The sequence below is a fragment of the Cyclopterus lumpus genome, chromosome 19 (genome assembly GCF_009769545.1).
Source record: "Cyclopterus lumpus isolate fCycLum1 chromosome 19, fCycLum1.pri, whole genome shotgun sequence".
In the NCBI taxonomy this organism is placed as follows: Eukaryota; Metazoa; Chordata; class Actinopteri; order Perciformes; family Cyclopteridae; genus Cyclopterus; species Cyclopterus lumpus.
In genome coordinates this window covers 13985903-14000917 of record NC_046984.1, presented here as the reverse complement: position 1 = coordinate 14000917, position 15015 = coordinate 13985903, and the positions used below count along the sequence as shown (strand labels likewise).

General features: G+C 43.2%; 1 long non-coding RNA gene across 7 annotated transcripts; it reads left to right on the top strand.

Annotated features, from left to right (window-relative positions):
- The first annotated feature begins 16 nt into the window (after positions 1–16).
- LOC117748651 lies at positions 17–14459 on the top strand. 7 transcript variants are annotated; one of them, XR_004611642.1, is made up of 4 exons: positions 26–68; positions 12940–12991; positions 13638–13682; positions 13936–14459. It is a non-coding gene; the product is annotated as an uncharacterized LOC117748651 (long non-coding RNA). The 7 variants fall into 7 exon arrangements; XR_004611645.1 differs by lacking the exon at positions 26–68 and adding an exon at positions 105–123; XR_004611643.1 differs by lacking the exon at positions 26–68 and adding an exon at positions 253–302.
- Positions 14460–15015: the final 556 nt, after the last annotated feature.

The window sequence follows — 15015 nt, the reverse complement described above, 5'->3', positions numbered from 1 at the left end:
GAGCTTTGACCCCGTTACTTTATCGATTTGAGGCATTCTTTGAAGTGGCGAATGGAACTAACCCTCAGGTGTGAACCTTATGTCTTATTCGCTGGTCAGCGTAGCATGCTGTGTCTCTGAAAGGTATTTGCATGAATACCTCCACTAACCGATGGGAGCTTAGCTCAGCGAATGCACTGCGAATAAAACTAATTGTAAGACGTGAATTTGGTCTCTTACGTGGTGACGCCAGACAGAAACTGCTGGCTACGTCAGGAGACTGGAAGCGAAACCATGTGAGCGCGTCCGGGCCTGGACTGTGTGTATGTATACAGATGACTGTTAGGTTGTAGTGGATTTTATATATATTTGCACATGTAGATAAGAGAAGTTTATGTTTTAAATTAATACATAAAGAAAGATATGATAATTAATTTGGGATATTATGAGGAATATTCTGGAGGAATGTATTATGAAACATAAGAGAGGATCACTGTTTTATTATTCTGTTTTAATGACAAATGTAATGATTAACTGTATGATGCATGGGAATGAATGAATGTTTTATTGTTTAGACAATAGTTAAAATGGATGCCGATTGAAACCTAATGTGTTGCTTTTATTCGGAAGGCAGGATAATAGGGTTTTATTGTGAAGGGGAACTTCCTGTCCTTGACCGGAAGAGTGAGCTTTGACCTCGCCTGTTTACTAATTGGCGTAGCGAACAGAACTGCTGCATCCTTTGAACTGACCAATGGAACTAACCTTTAGGTGTGAATTCATTTGCATGACCATACTAACGACCGAGCATTTGTTCTGGGGAGACATGGTTCTACTGGTCTGGAGACTCGAGACAGCCCCGGTCTGTGGCTCCCTGGGAACTGCACTCCGTCTGTGGAGAGTTCCTCCTTTCTGGCCCCACGATCGTGAACGCTACATGAGTATTATCTTTGCCATTAAATATTGTTAAACTTTAACTCGAATCCTGAATTTCCTGCGGCCACGGGACCCGGAGCTTTGAACACGAATCTTACAATTTGGTGACCACCGACGTGAGCTGCTGTGGCCTCGTGGCTGAGGAACTGGGCCCGCTAGATCCACGCCATTCCACATCATGGCCAACTCATTATCGGTAAGCTTGGAACCTGTTTCATCGAATCCTGCATAGCTTAATATAGACACTTTAGCGTGTGGATTGGTGCGGAGCTTGTTGGACCAGGCTAAAACATTTAGCGTGAAAACACGACATAGAATAAGGACTAAGCTAGGTCCGTGGTGAAGATGATGCTCATTTAGTGTTTTTATGTTTGTTTTGTTTTGTGTGGTACTGTTAAATGTGTGTATATCTGTTGTAAGTCGCACGAGCATATTGAACGAGACTGGTTACGCGAAGATAGTGCCGCATTGTTCCTAAAGAGTTGAAGTCCGTGAGAACGGCCTGCCGGAGTTTATTAATTTAAACTCCCCACAGTGAGGAGTTAGTGAGCGTTACGTAGAAGCTATTCGCCATAATCTATTGTCCGCTAAAAACATTTTCCCCTTAGACTCTTTAGGGACGCACATTGAATTTAACGTCCAGTAGTCCACAATAGATAAATCGTTCCGCGACGCGACTGATTAGCAGCGTGGAGGGTTCAATTCCCCTGGCGAAGACCGGCGCAAGAATTGATATGGGCTATTGTAAGAAATAAGATAAATAAGTTACCGTGATAAACCAGTTGTTACAAACAGGTCTGTAGAGTGAAGAGAGCAAGAGCCCCACCTACCTTGGGACCGCTTGGGACAGTTTTCTATGCAGTACAGCGTGCTATTGTTTTAAATACTGTAAATATATATATATATATATTCCATAATTAGAAGAGACAAGCACAGGGAAGACAGGATAAGGGTAGAATAGAATCCCACTTATACCATTTTGAGCCCCTGATGAATAAGTAGTTAAACCTTTTTGAGAAAAGAGAGGAAAAAGGAGATCAGAGGACACAGACAAAGGATTATAAAGGCCATTTTTTTTCTTCCCAGTAAGACCACATGTGGGTCACACGTGTTTAGAATTCACGTCTTTGCCGTTTTTGCCAGTGAAAGCCATTCACCATCAGGTTTGACACCTAGTGGTTGAACCCCCCCCCCCCCCCATGGAGTGCCCTAGGGATTAACCTTATTGGCACCATGGTGTTGCAAACGTTGAATAGTGAAAGAGGACAGTGGTACACCACTGATGCATTATTCTTTTTGATTTAAGTATTGCCAGTTTATTACAGCAATTGATTTTCTCATTATTGCCAGTTTTTTGAATAACAGTAATTGATTTATCGTTTACTTTACTCATGATTGTCGGATTTTGATTAAGACATGTCGTTTGATTTCTCATCATTACCGGTTTTGATTAAAAGTAATTGTTTTATCATTTGCTTTTCTCATAATTGGCGGTTTTGGTTCTCATGCCATTTGTTTTTCATTATTGACGATTCTTTGATTAAAAGTAATTGTTTTATCGTTTGCTTTTTTCATAATTGGCAGTTTTTGTGATCATATCATTTGCTTGTTTATGCTTGGCGGTTAAAAGTAATTGTTAAAAATTTGCTTAAAATAACGTTTTTTCCCATTGATCTGGTTGAAACGCAGGAGAAGCCTGTATAAGCGTAGAACAGAGTTCCGTTTATACCAATGGGCCCCTGTTAAATAATTTGCTTATTAAAAGTACACAGGAGAAGCCTGTATAAAGTGTTGGACAGAGTCCCACTTATACTGATTGGGCCCCTAGTGATTCATTAGCATAAAATAACAAGTTTTTCCCATTTTTGACAGCTGAAGGCTGTATCATTTTCTTTGTGCTTGGCTGTGTGGATTGTACGTAATCGTTGTATCCATTTGCATAAAGTAACACATTTTTCCCATTTTTGTCTAAATTTACATTGTCCTAATTGCAGTGTACAACCTTATTCCCTCTAACCTATTATTGTCCAATTGCAGTGTATAACTTTTTTCCCTTCCTAACTTGAATATTTTTCCCAATCGCATCACACTTGCACGTTAGACACATAGTGTGAAAATATTTTATTTTTAAATTTATTCAAAAAAAATTAATTTTTAATTTTTTGGATAAATTTTAATCTGAAATTTTATTTTTCCTTCTACATTTACATTTCCTTATATAAAGCCAGTCAGTACCCATTCTCGGAAAATGTCGAGCCAACTTCGATCAAGACTCCGGTCGCTTGGATTGAAGACATCCTCTATGCTGCTATGAACCTGATAGTTCAAGCCAAAGACTGAATAAGAAGCTGAGGAAATATGTTCAGCAATGTCATACCGAGGGTTTACTTGACGTAACAACCCTGGAGGGGCCCACAGAAGACCAGAAGTTACTCTGATGAGAGTGCTCAAGCTGAGAGACAAACAGAAAAGAAAATTGGTTCACGTCCCGATCAGCAGACGTCACCAGAACCAATGAAGCCATTGTGTAGGCAAGACTGCCACGACATGGCATAGCAGTGAATGAAGACAACACTGCTCGGAGGTGCCAGGAAGAAGCAACACCCCGAAAGACCCCAAAGAAGAAACAAACAGGAATAAAGAGCTGTCAATGGAGACAGCCCCTGTACTTCTGCCATCAGCCCCAGTTCGCACCCCTTCCATCTATCCCATAATATGTTAATACCCTCCCCCGTACGCCCACAGCCCACTTAAGAGAAGCTCCACACACCATGGCCCCAGTAGAGAGACTATTAGGAGGCAGTGTAGAGTTTGACTCCACAGAAAGCAGAACAGTCGCAGACCTGATGAACAAGGTCGCACAGCTGCAGAGGGCATTAGCTGGCCGAGAAAAGGGCAGAGAAAGGGATACTAGACAAAGTCAGCAAAGAGAGGAGGAAGACAGGGACCTAATGAGAAGAGAATTATGGTGGAAGAAAGAGAGGGAAAGAAAGGCAGAGGAGGAAGCACTGTCACAAGCAGAGCCCCCACCTCCAGCTCAGAGCCTCCATTCTAATCGCATGGCTAACTGCGACACCTCAGTGAAGAGGAGCCAAATCAAGGCCCCAACCCCCTCCACCCCCATCTCACAAGAAGAGGAGCCCTGCTTGACCTTTCCGGTCAATTAACTGTGCCTTGCAACTGGCGCAGAGGAGGAGACAGCCTCCAAGACAGCAGAGGAGGAGACAGCCTCCAGGGATCACGACAACACCTCCCGAGGAGAGCAAAGGAAGGCATAAGCTACAAGCCTCCACCACGACACACTCAGATGTCAGTGGCAGCAACAAGCCCAGTGTGCTGTGAAGAAGAAGAGGAAAATGCCAGATTCAGGCACCTATCATGACATTGAGCAATGGCACACCTCAATACAAGCCATATAATCCCAGAGATACTCCCGACATGGCCAACCTAGCCAGCATCAAGCTAAAGTCAGATGAAGAAGCCATGGTGTACCTGAAGAAAGTAGCTGACGCCTGGGAATCAGCTACAGGCACCAGACATGACAGGAACCTGACATACCTGAACATGTGGAAGGCTGCTGTAATAGCAGGTCTCCCGGACAAGTTGAGTCGTGAGCAACATACGGTGGGCATAAAGATGCCACCTTTGAAGTGTGGAAGAAACACATCACACACCACATCACTCAGCACCACGAGGATGATGAAGAAGAAAAGGCAACCGAAGATAAGCTGTCAATGAGACTCCTGAAGCTACAGATAGCAAAAGAGGACACAGAGGCTGCTAAGCACGGCCCACAAGCGCGAAAGCAGATGGCTGCTGTTAGCAACCTCGTCGTCCAGATCCAGGAAGCAGTGGGCAAAGCCCTGGACCAATATAAAGAAGAGGAGAAAGACAGAGACAAGTCCAGAGGATCCAGAAGAGACAGGTGGCGAGAACCTTGTCGTATCTGTGACAGACTTGGGCACAGGGCTGAGGAATGTTACAGTCGCTCTGATGCAGCTAGAGGCAGAGGAAGCCCACAAAGAGGAGGATTTGGACGACACATTCCAAACCAGAACCAGATGCCTGCAAGAATAGTGCAGGATGAAGATTATGTGGATCTTCTATGAAGAGGCCCAGAGGGCCCGGCGCAGTGAATAATGGTTCCAAATGGGCGAGAACCTATCATCACCTGTGCCATAGATGCCATGGATTATGACAACATCCATATGTCATGCCAGAAGATCCCTACCGTTGCACCTACAACTACGCCGCCGCCTAAGAAGAAAAGGAGGGTGAAGCTGAAGTCATCAGAACAGAAGCCATAATTGTAGGAAAAGAAGGAGTTGCAGCTGAATGTTTACTGTCTGCAGACCAAAGAGACTGGTATGCACTGCAACCTGACTCTGCCCCTCACATCACACTACTGATCAGAGCAGGTCATGAAGCAAGAAACCTTGGCCCAATGATGGAGAAGGTCTCAAAAGAAAGGTGGATTCCAACCAAATCCCCATATCTGTCCCACACCCCCAATGGTGATTATTGGAGGATACAGCAACACTCGTATTCCAAGGGACAACTCCGACAACTTGACCTTGACAGAAATCATGGAAGGGAACACTCGAACCATCCCTCCACTGATGAAATGTTGGAAGTGCCACCACAAATATGGTCAAGAGGAGACTATGATGTTGGCCACACCACTCAACATAACGTGGTAATGACTTTGAAACCAGATCAAGACACGGTCTGGCGCTATCAATATCCGCTGCAACAAGAACAAAGAGATGGCATTCGAAAGACAATTCAAGGATTGTATGAAGCAGCCATACTCATCGACGCAGAGTCCAACTGGAATACACAGATATTACCAGTCCAAAAATCCGGTAACAGAGGCTGGAGAATGGTTCATGACCTAAGAACCATCAACAAAGCCACAATTGCACAGAACATTCAAGTGCCAAACCCGTAATGCCACAAGGCTACAGAGATAGCCCGGGTTTGTTCAATGCAGCCCTGAAGCAAGACCTCAAAGACTTCATATTACCGGAAGACACAGTACTTGTAGAGTACGTGGATGATCTGCTGTTAGCTGCACCCACTGCAGTAATTTGTCTTAGAGTGACGAAAGACCTTCTAACGCTGTTAACCAAAGCAGGTTATGAGGTGAAGCGCTCAAAGACTCAGATTGCAAAAATGCAGTGTCATTCCTGGGGGAACTGATCTCAGGAGACTCGTGCGCTCTGTCTGCGGGACAGAGGTCGGACATTTTGAGTGCAGCTAAACCAAAGACAGTACAAGAGATGCTGTCATTCCTGGGCCTAACAGGCTACAGTCGACACTACGTTCCTGACTTCACGTCTCTCACACAGCCACTCAGAGACATAACTGAAGCAGGAAGCCGAAACATGAAAGCTCTGCTCACATGGACAAATGATGCAGAAGAGGCATTCGCAAAGACCAAACAAGAAGTTGGCTAAGCCTCAAAGCTGTCTACACCTGACCACAACAGGCCCTTCCATCTTGATGTTTCTGAATCAAGCGGGATAGTGTCCGCTGTTTTGTTTCAGAAAAAGGAGGGAGGAGAGAGACCTGATGTACGACAGCTCGAAGTTAGACCACATCGAAAAAGGTCAAAACAGGTTGCACAAGACATTTGGCAGTCCTGAAAAGAGCAATTGAGAAAAGTGCTCATGTTGTGATGTGTCTCGAGCTCAAGGTCAACACAGAACATGGAGTTCTTGCCTAGTTGACCTCAAGTGCATTCTCGATGACAAGATAAGATTTCAAAAGTCTTACAACAGCTACATATCAGTCTCATACGAGCCAAACGACATGGCCGATGGACTTAATGTGAAGATGGAAATATTGCCGCATACTCAGTCGTGCAGCAACAACAGAAAAGACATTAAACCATTTCTGCGGAAATCATCGCACAGCCAGCATCTGCACAGCTAGCAGAAGTAGTGGCATTGACAAAAGCAAAAGTCAATTGAAGCAATTACTGAGAGCCATCCTGCTACCACGACACGTAGCAGTGATGAAGTGTAAAGGACACCAGACCACAAAGACAAAAGTGGCAAAAGGCAACGAAGCCGCTGACCTCGCAGCAAAGAAGGCAGCAGGCTATGTGAAACAAAGGACAGACATAGCCGCACCGGAACTCCCAAAACTCGGAATAGAAGACATCAAGCTCATGCAGAAAGAAGCAGAGCAGAGCAGAATCAGGGGACACAATGTAGCCGTCCAAAAGAAAGGACTCTGGAGATCACATGATGGGCATAGTGGCACCTGCAAGGATGTGTCAAGGACTCATCAGACAGGCACATGGTCCCTCTCACGTGAATCCCAAAAGAACAGAGGAGGAAGTTTCCATCCTCTGGTGGCATCCCATATGACTGAGATGGTGAAACTCATCACCATGAATGTCCCACCTGCAAAGATTTTAGTATGAAAAGACCATACAAATGTCCACAAGGAGAGTTCCCAGTGCCAGATGCTCCATTCAAAGAAATATGCATCGACTACACCGATATGGGTGCAGAAAACAGGAAGAGAGGTTTCAGATACCTACTCGTGATGATCGACAGATACACCCGATGGGTGGAAGCGATCCCCTGCAAGAAAGAAGACTCAAAGACAGTCTTAAAATGGCCGAAGAAGGAACTCATCCCGAGATATGAAGTTCCAAGGAGAATAGGGTCTGACCACGGCACACACTTTGCACACAAACACTTACAAGAGGTGGAAAGACACCTAGGAATTACACACGCACACGGAGCAGTTTATCACCCACAATCACAGGGTATAGTCGAGAGAGCTAATCGGACGATTAAGTCAAAGATAGCTGAAATATGTCATGGCACAAAATACCTAGCTGCAAATATTTTTGAGAAGAAATGAGAGATTTCATTTTCTCTTTCAGTAGGTGTTCGAGCAAGAGAGGAGAGCCAGACGAATACCAGCTCGCAATCAGATCCTAGCAGGATTTGAAATAGTTAAAAGAACATAGAGTTGATCAATTACATTTAATATAATCCGCAGAGATAAATAAATTAAGAGATAAATAATTTAAAATAGATGGGATTGGACGAGTAATTAAGACTCCGTTGGACAACAGAAGCGCATTTAATAGTTGATTCCTCCCACGGGTGAGAAGCTGTTCCTCACACAGAGTTCGAGATTGCTAATCTGGTCCTTGATAATTTAGTTCGAGATTGCTAGTCCGAACCTGGATAATTCAGGTCCTTAAGAAATAATTTTTGAGATTTTTGAGATAATTTTTGAGAAGATTAAAAGAAAACATAGAAATAGAATGACTACTTCTCAGACATGTTGGAGAATTGGTTCGGGAAATATGAAATTATTTCCAAATATATTTCAGATATCCAACTCTAGTTAGAGCCGGCGCAGAAAGCCGCTCTGTGTGTTTTAATTCTCTCCCACAGCTACACTCGTCTCTCCATCGTCGACCTTCATTGTGTACCTGGCTGCCTGCTGTGATGGACCTCACCAACAGATGAGCTGCCCACAGAGGAGTATCGTGCACCTTTAACACATTGATTCAAATTATAAAAAATCACAGAAGTATGATGATAATAAAATAAATATAGTGTTTGAACTTGCTGTTTTCCTTTTACTCGAGGAAATCGAGGAATGCAGAGGAGGAGACCATGGAGGAGATGAGCATGCAGAGAGAGGAGACCATGGAGAAGATGAGCATGCAGAGAAAGGAGACCATCAAGAAGATGAGAGTGCAGAGGAAGAAGATGCACATAGACATATGCACAGATAGACACATATCTGATCACAACACTCCTAGACTTTAGTTACTTTGCAGAGCAGGGTCAAAAGGAGGGAGTGATATTGTTTTTTCTTCCACAGGTATTGATAATAAAGATTGTATTACAGTGATGTTTACAGTGCGGTGAAATAAAATCCAATACAAGTTGTTTATACTATGGAATAGTATAAAAGGAGGGACTGTTAGGTTGTAGTGGATTTTATATATATTTGCACATGTAGATAAGAGAAGTTTATGTTTTAAATTAATACATAAAGAAAGATATGATAATTAATGTGGGATATTATGAGGAATATTCTGGAGGAATGTATTATGAAACATAAGAGAGGATCACTGTTTTATTATTCTGTTTTAATGACAAATGTAATGATTAACTGTATGATGCATGGGAATGAATGAATGTTTTATTGTTTAGACAATAGTTAAAATGGATGCCGATTGAAACCTAATGTGTTGCTTTTATTCGGAAGGCAGGATAATAGGGTTTTATTGTGAAGGGGAACTTCCTGTCCTTGACCGGAAGAGTGAGCTTTGACCTCGCCTGTTTACTAATTGGCGTAGCGAACAGAACTGCTGCATCCTTTGAACTGACCAATGGAACTAACCTTTAGGTGTGAATTCATTTGCATGACCATACTAACGACCGAGCATTTGTTCTGGGGAGACATGGTTCTACTGGTCTGGAGACTCGAGACAGCCCCGGTCTGTGGCTCCCTGGGAACTGCACTCCGTCTGTGGAGAGTTCCTCGCCTGTAGGAGCTAAGATGTTAGCGGTCTGCAGTGGGAAACGGTTGGAAGTTCGCTGAGTTATACCGACGGGTGCTCTGTTGTGTCTATATACTTATTCTCAGGTTCTGTTTGGATGCACGGATAAATTATGGTCTGGAAAAGACGACGCATGAATTACTAGGCAAGGAATTCATGGCTAGAAACCGAAATTTAAATTGCTTATGACGACGCCTGCGGTTGAGGGCCCAAAGCTCCGGACTAGACAACGAAATTTGCGGACAATTAAATATTGGATAACCAGTTGATATAACACAGTAAGAGCCAGATGGAGTCGCTGAACTGCCATTCTGTATTACTGCAAACGCGTTGTAAATAGAAGTACAGTGTGCTAATGTCTTGTAAATACTACGTTAAAAGTGTTTGTTAAAATAGAGGAAAAATGAGTTTTCAGACAAAGGGTGCTGCAGCCATTAAAACTCACTCATTTGAATAGGGGAAGAGAGTGCTGAATAGCCACCAGGTGTGTACAATGTTTTAACTTTTTTGATGCCGCTAGCTCCGTGCTAACATCCGCTAGCACATCCACTTGTAACGTTTATTCTGTACGTTTTCACCGTCGAAATGCTGCAAGACCCGACTTGCAGCATTATCGCGACTTTAAACATTGTGTGTTTGGGCTGCTCTTGTAAAACATGCATAAGAAATAAAAGAATATCGATAGTTTCTTTGCAAAGATGAGGATTTATTGAATGCTGGGAAACCAAACATGGCCATATGTGTCAATGTTTCCATAGAAACAGTTATTTGAGTCTTTGATCAGTTGATTCTGCGACAAAAAAAAGTTAGATGTAGCTCCTCCCCCACACCTCACAGCTGACGTCAGTTTCCATAGTAACAATTATTTGAGTCTTTGTTTTCTTGATCAGTTCATTCTGCGACAAAAAAAGAAAATTAGCTCCTCCCCCACACGGCAGAAAATTGACGTCACCGTTACCGTAGTAGCAGTTATTCGACTCTTTGATCTCACTCAGTGACATCACGGAGCGCAGAGCCAGAGCTAGCTCCATGTAGCTCCTCCCCCACACCTCACAGATGACGTCAGTTCCCCCACACGGCAGAAAATTGACGTTACCATAGTAGCAGTTATTCGACTCTTTGATCTCACTCAGTGACATCACGGAGCGCAGAGCCAGAGCTAGCTCCATGTAGCTCCTCCCCCACACCTCACAGATGACGTCAGTTCCCCCACACGGCAGAAAATTGACAATATACCGTTACCGTAGTAGCAGTTATTAGACTCTTTGATCTCACTCAGTGACATCACGGAGCGCAGAGCCAGAGGTATAAATAGAAGTGTTTTCCACTAGGCTGGTTGAGAAGGCACCAGTCTCTGCTCTCTCTTCCACCAGGCTTGGTGGATGAGGCACCAGTCTCTGCTCCACCCAGAACCTCTCTAATGCAGCAGTAGAGAGGTTCTGGGTGGAGCAGAGACTGGTGCCTCATCCACATGAGGCACCAGTCTCTGCTCCACCCAGAACCTCTCTGCTGCTGCATTAGAGAGGTTCTGGGTGGAGCAGAGACTGGTGCCTCATCCACATGAGGCACCAGTCTCTGCTCCACCCAGAACCTCTCTGCTGCTGCATTAGAGAGGTTCTGGGTGGAGCAGAGACTGGTGCCTCATCCACCAAGCCTGGTGGAAGAGAGAGCAGAGACTGGTGCCGAGGTGCACGTGCCTGTTCTCCAGGCCCGCGGGAGTTCACTCCGCTGGGCCGAACCTAGGTATGCGGGTATTATATTTTATTATATTTTACCTCAGGGAGTTTGACGCCCCTGCCTTGCAGAGTTCAAAACCACTGCCTTGCAGTACAGATTCTTGATAGCATAAAAGGCTAAGGGAGCAAACCCTAACAGAAAACCATGCACTGGGTATTGTGTTGCCAGGAGCAGTGACTTCCTGAAGTCTCTATGGTTGTCTGGCAACTGGTGCCATCTAAGAACAAATAGGGAACATAAACACAATCAAAAAGTAAATGATCATTTTTACACTTTAGTTTATGGATTAAACAAAAGACAGCTGGCAGCATCCCGTTGCAGATTTTGAAACCTCTGAGCCTCTAGAGCACAGGTATTCAACTATAGCAGTCGACTCCGGGGCGGATCCGCCCTCAGGTCGGCAGATCCGCCCTACGTCTGCGGATTAACTGCGGACAACAGGCGGATGCCTCTCACTGTAACTGTATAGCAGAATATTGCTGGTGTATTTATATTGCACAGGTATTTTGCACATGTCTGTGCAATATATAACTATATATATAAAAGAATATATACAACAAAAAACAAATATATATATATATATATATATATATATATATATATATATATATATAATGCAATGCAATGCAATGCAAAAGTGTGTCAAAAATAAGCAAGCAAACTATTTTATTTTTTATTTAAATATATATTTATAAAAAATAATGAAAAATAGCCTCTTCCCATATGCTGTGTTCTCGAACATTCTAGGGGGAAAGCTAGATGACAACTCAAACAACCAATCATGATCATGAAGTATGTGCCCGTCCCGCCTACTTACAACTCAAACGACTAATCGCGTTAATGAAGTATCCAACGTCTTTAAAGTGCTGCAAATTCATAAGGAAAACGTTTGTGACGTTGTCATGAGGTCAATATAAGGGCCACTCATGTAAATATATGACAACGTTAATGTGGTAAGGTGTATCATAAATGATACATGGTCATAAGTGTATGAATACCCAAACATTACACCCATATGTGATTTGTTTACCATCTGTTCATAAAGTGTCTCATATTTGGCATACATCACAGCTTAATAAGGTTGATAACAACAATGGATAATGTATTTAAAAAAAACTAAACTCTTTGTATAAAATTATATTTGTTCCCCTTGAGCGTGCACATATATATTGTGATGTGATTATGTCTTTCCCTTATTAAACTTAAGTGACCTAAGCTGTTTGACATCTCTGTGTTCTTGGCTGGTTGAATTCTTAATGCTTTGCTTTTCTTGTGGCCTCTTTTGCGTTATTGTCCACATTTGGTATGTTTACCTCATGACAACTCACAAACATTTTCCTCATGAATTTGCAGCACTTTGAAGACGTTTTGAATATAAACAGCCGACTATTTGTTTGAGAAATCAGCAATATTGTAACATCCACATTCTCCATGGTAGTCAGCAGTGTGGTCGCATGTTGATCTGGTTGCCCTCTGCCTTTCGTTGCGACTGCTAGAGGTGATCTTGGCCTAGTGGTAAGATCCCCGACTTTCAGCTGTTTTACCACCCAATGATACGAGTTTGAATCCCGTAAATGTAACTTTTGTTCTATCTTTTTATTTTGTTGGTACTGTACTACAGAATTCTTTTATGTGACACGTTTGCACAAAACAAGCTTCAAAGTCGATTATGTGTTATTTGTAACAATTTTATTTCAAAGGAAGAGCAAGGTGGTAACTTCCTGTTTCAACACATACAGAGCAAGCGACGTTTCAACTCGAGTGGACTTTCTCTCAAAAGACTCGACAACGGTATGTTTAGACCAGACACTGTAGCCTATACGAGAAGGTTTGACATTGAATTGAGGAATTCAACAATACGGCATTCGCGAGGACAGCTACGTGTTCTCTCGCTATTCTCAACAGCTGCCGTAACTACGACAACAACAGACGCATTCGGCCGAAAGTCGCCAGTTAACAGGGTCGCCTGTTAAACCGTAACACCGGCAGCTGAGCTGTGTGGTGTTGTATGACAGTACATAAACGCAGTGTTCAGCCTGTGTTCAGGGTTGTGACTTTTCGCGCTACTTTACTCCCGTGAGTTTTTACTTGCTGGACTATTTGTGGTTATTGTAGACGCGCCAGAGAGGGGGCGGGGTTAATGGTTCATTTATGGCATGAAATATCCACCATGGATTAAATTACCACTATTTCTGTTGTGGGAGTCCCACAAACGTCAAAATATCAAACACCCTAGTGTCTGGGTTCATAACCTCCATAGCCCACACAGCCTCGAGCTGCGTCTGGGTGAAGCTGCTAGATTAAGCACTATCATATGGTCAAATAATGTATGCATTGATTTTAAAGACAATTCTTTTAAGACATGCATTGCCAATAAAATGTAATGTATATTTTCTGTATAGCAGAATTACTTGACAATTTTCAATGTCATCCTCAGATTTTTACGGACGTAACACACCAACGGACCCCCGCCGCATTTTAGGTAGGAAATGTTAATGCCCACATTTTAGGAGGGAAACGTTTTCACAGCAACTCAGACTCATTTGAGAGGGAATTGTGTACATGTTTAACTTTCTAAAACGAGTAACTTTAATGATATGGTTCTATAATGACCAGATTTGTTTTAATCCATTAAAACACTATCTTAGTGTATGGAACACTAGCTTTTAGACTGCATGTTTGCTGTATGTTGCACTGAGGATTCATGAGATTTGTATCTGCTTGTGTGATTACAGATGCTGACAAAGAATCAGGTCACGTGCGGCCACAGACGACGAGATCCTGAAACATGCCATTAGCACCGAAATCCTGGTCCACTCATTTGTCACATCCCGCATCGACTATTGCAATGCCCTCCTCACCGGACTCCCCACCAAACTCATCAACAGACTGCAAATCATTCAGAACTCGGCCGCCCGGATCATCACCTGTACCAAATCATCGGACCACATCACTCCTGTACTCATCCAACTTCACTGGCTCCCTGTACAATACCGCATCAACTACAAAAACCTTCTCCTCACCTATAAAGCTCTCCACAATCTAGCCCATACTTACCTCTACGACCTCCTCCAGGAACCCTCCCACACCCTCCGCTCATCCTCTTCTGGACTGCTAACCATCCCCACGTCACGCCTCAGTACCATGGGTGCCCGAGCCTTCAGCTGCTCAGCACCCAGGCTCTGGAACTCCCTCCCCCCACACATAAGACAATCAGACTCCATCACATCATTCAAGTCTCAACTCAAAACTCACCTGTTCAAACTGGCATACTCTTTATAACTGGACCCTGTGCACTTCATTTGTTTTTATGTTGATGTTCTGTTTTAATGTTGTTCCTATCTTTCATGCTTTTATCCTGTATTATTTTATTGTAAGGTGACTTGAAAGGCGCCTCCAAATAAAATGTATTATTAGGTGGTGCAACCTGGCGGCAGACTGGGGTAGCTCCAGGAGGCGTGCTGTAAATACCCCCCACTGAACAAACCTAATGTGTATGGAATATAATCTGTACACATCTAAAAATTGTTTGTCCTTTAAACTGTTTTTGATATCATTTATGGTTGCATTTCTTTTTTCCATTGATGCTTTTTAAATATGTTTGTCAGCTCAGATTTTTCTGTAGTTTTTGAGTAATGGATGATCTGGGCCAAATGAGCCGCTTTATGAACGGGTCCAAATTGAATATGGGCGGATACGGGACGTATCTGGTCTGGATCTTTGACCTGTAGCCGTTCCGGATCCGTCCGGCTGTGCATCTAGCCAACTGACTGTCAAATTAAATAAAGAAAGTTCAATTGAATAATATCTAAACA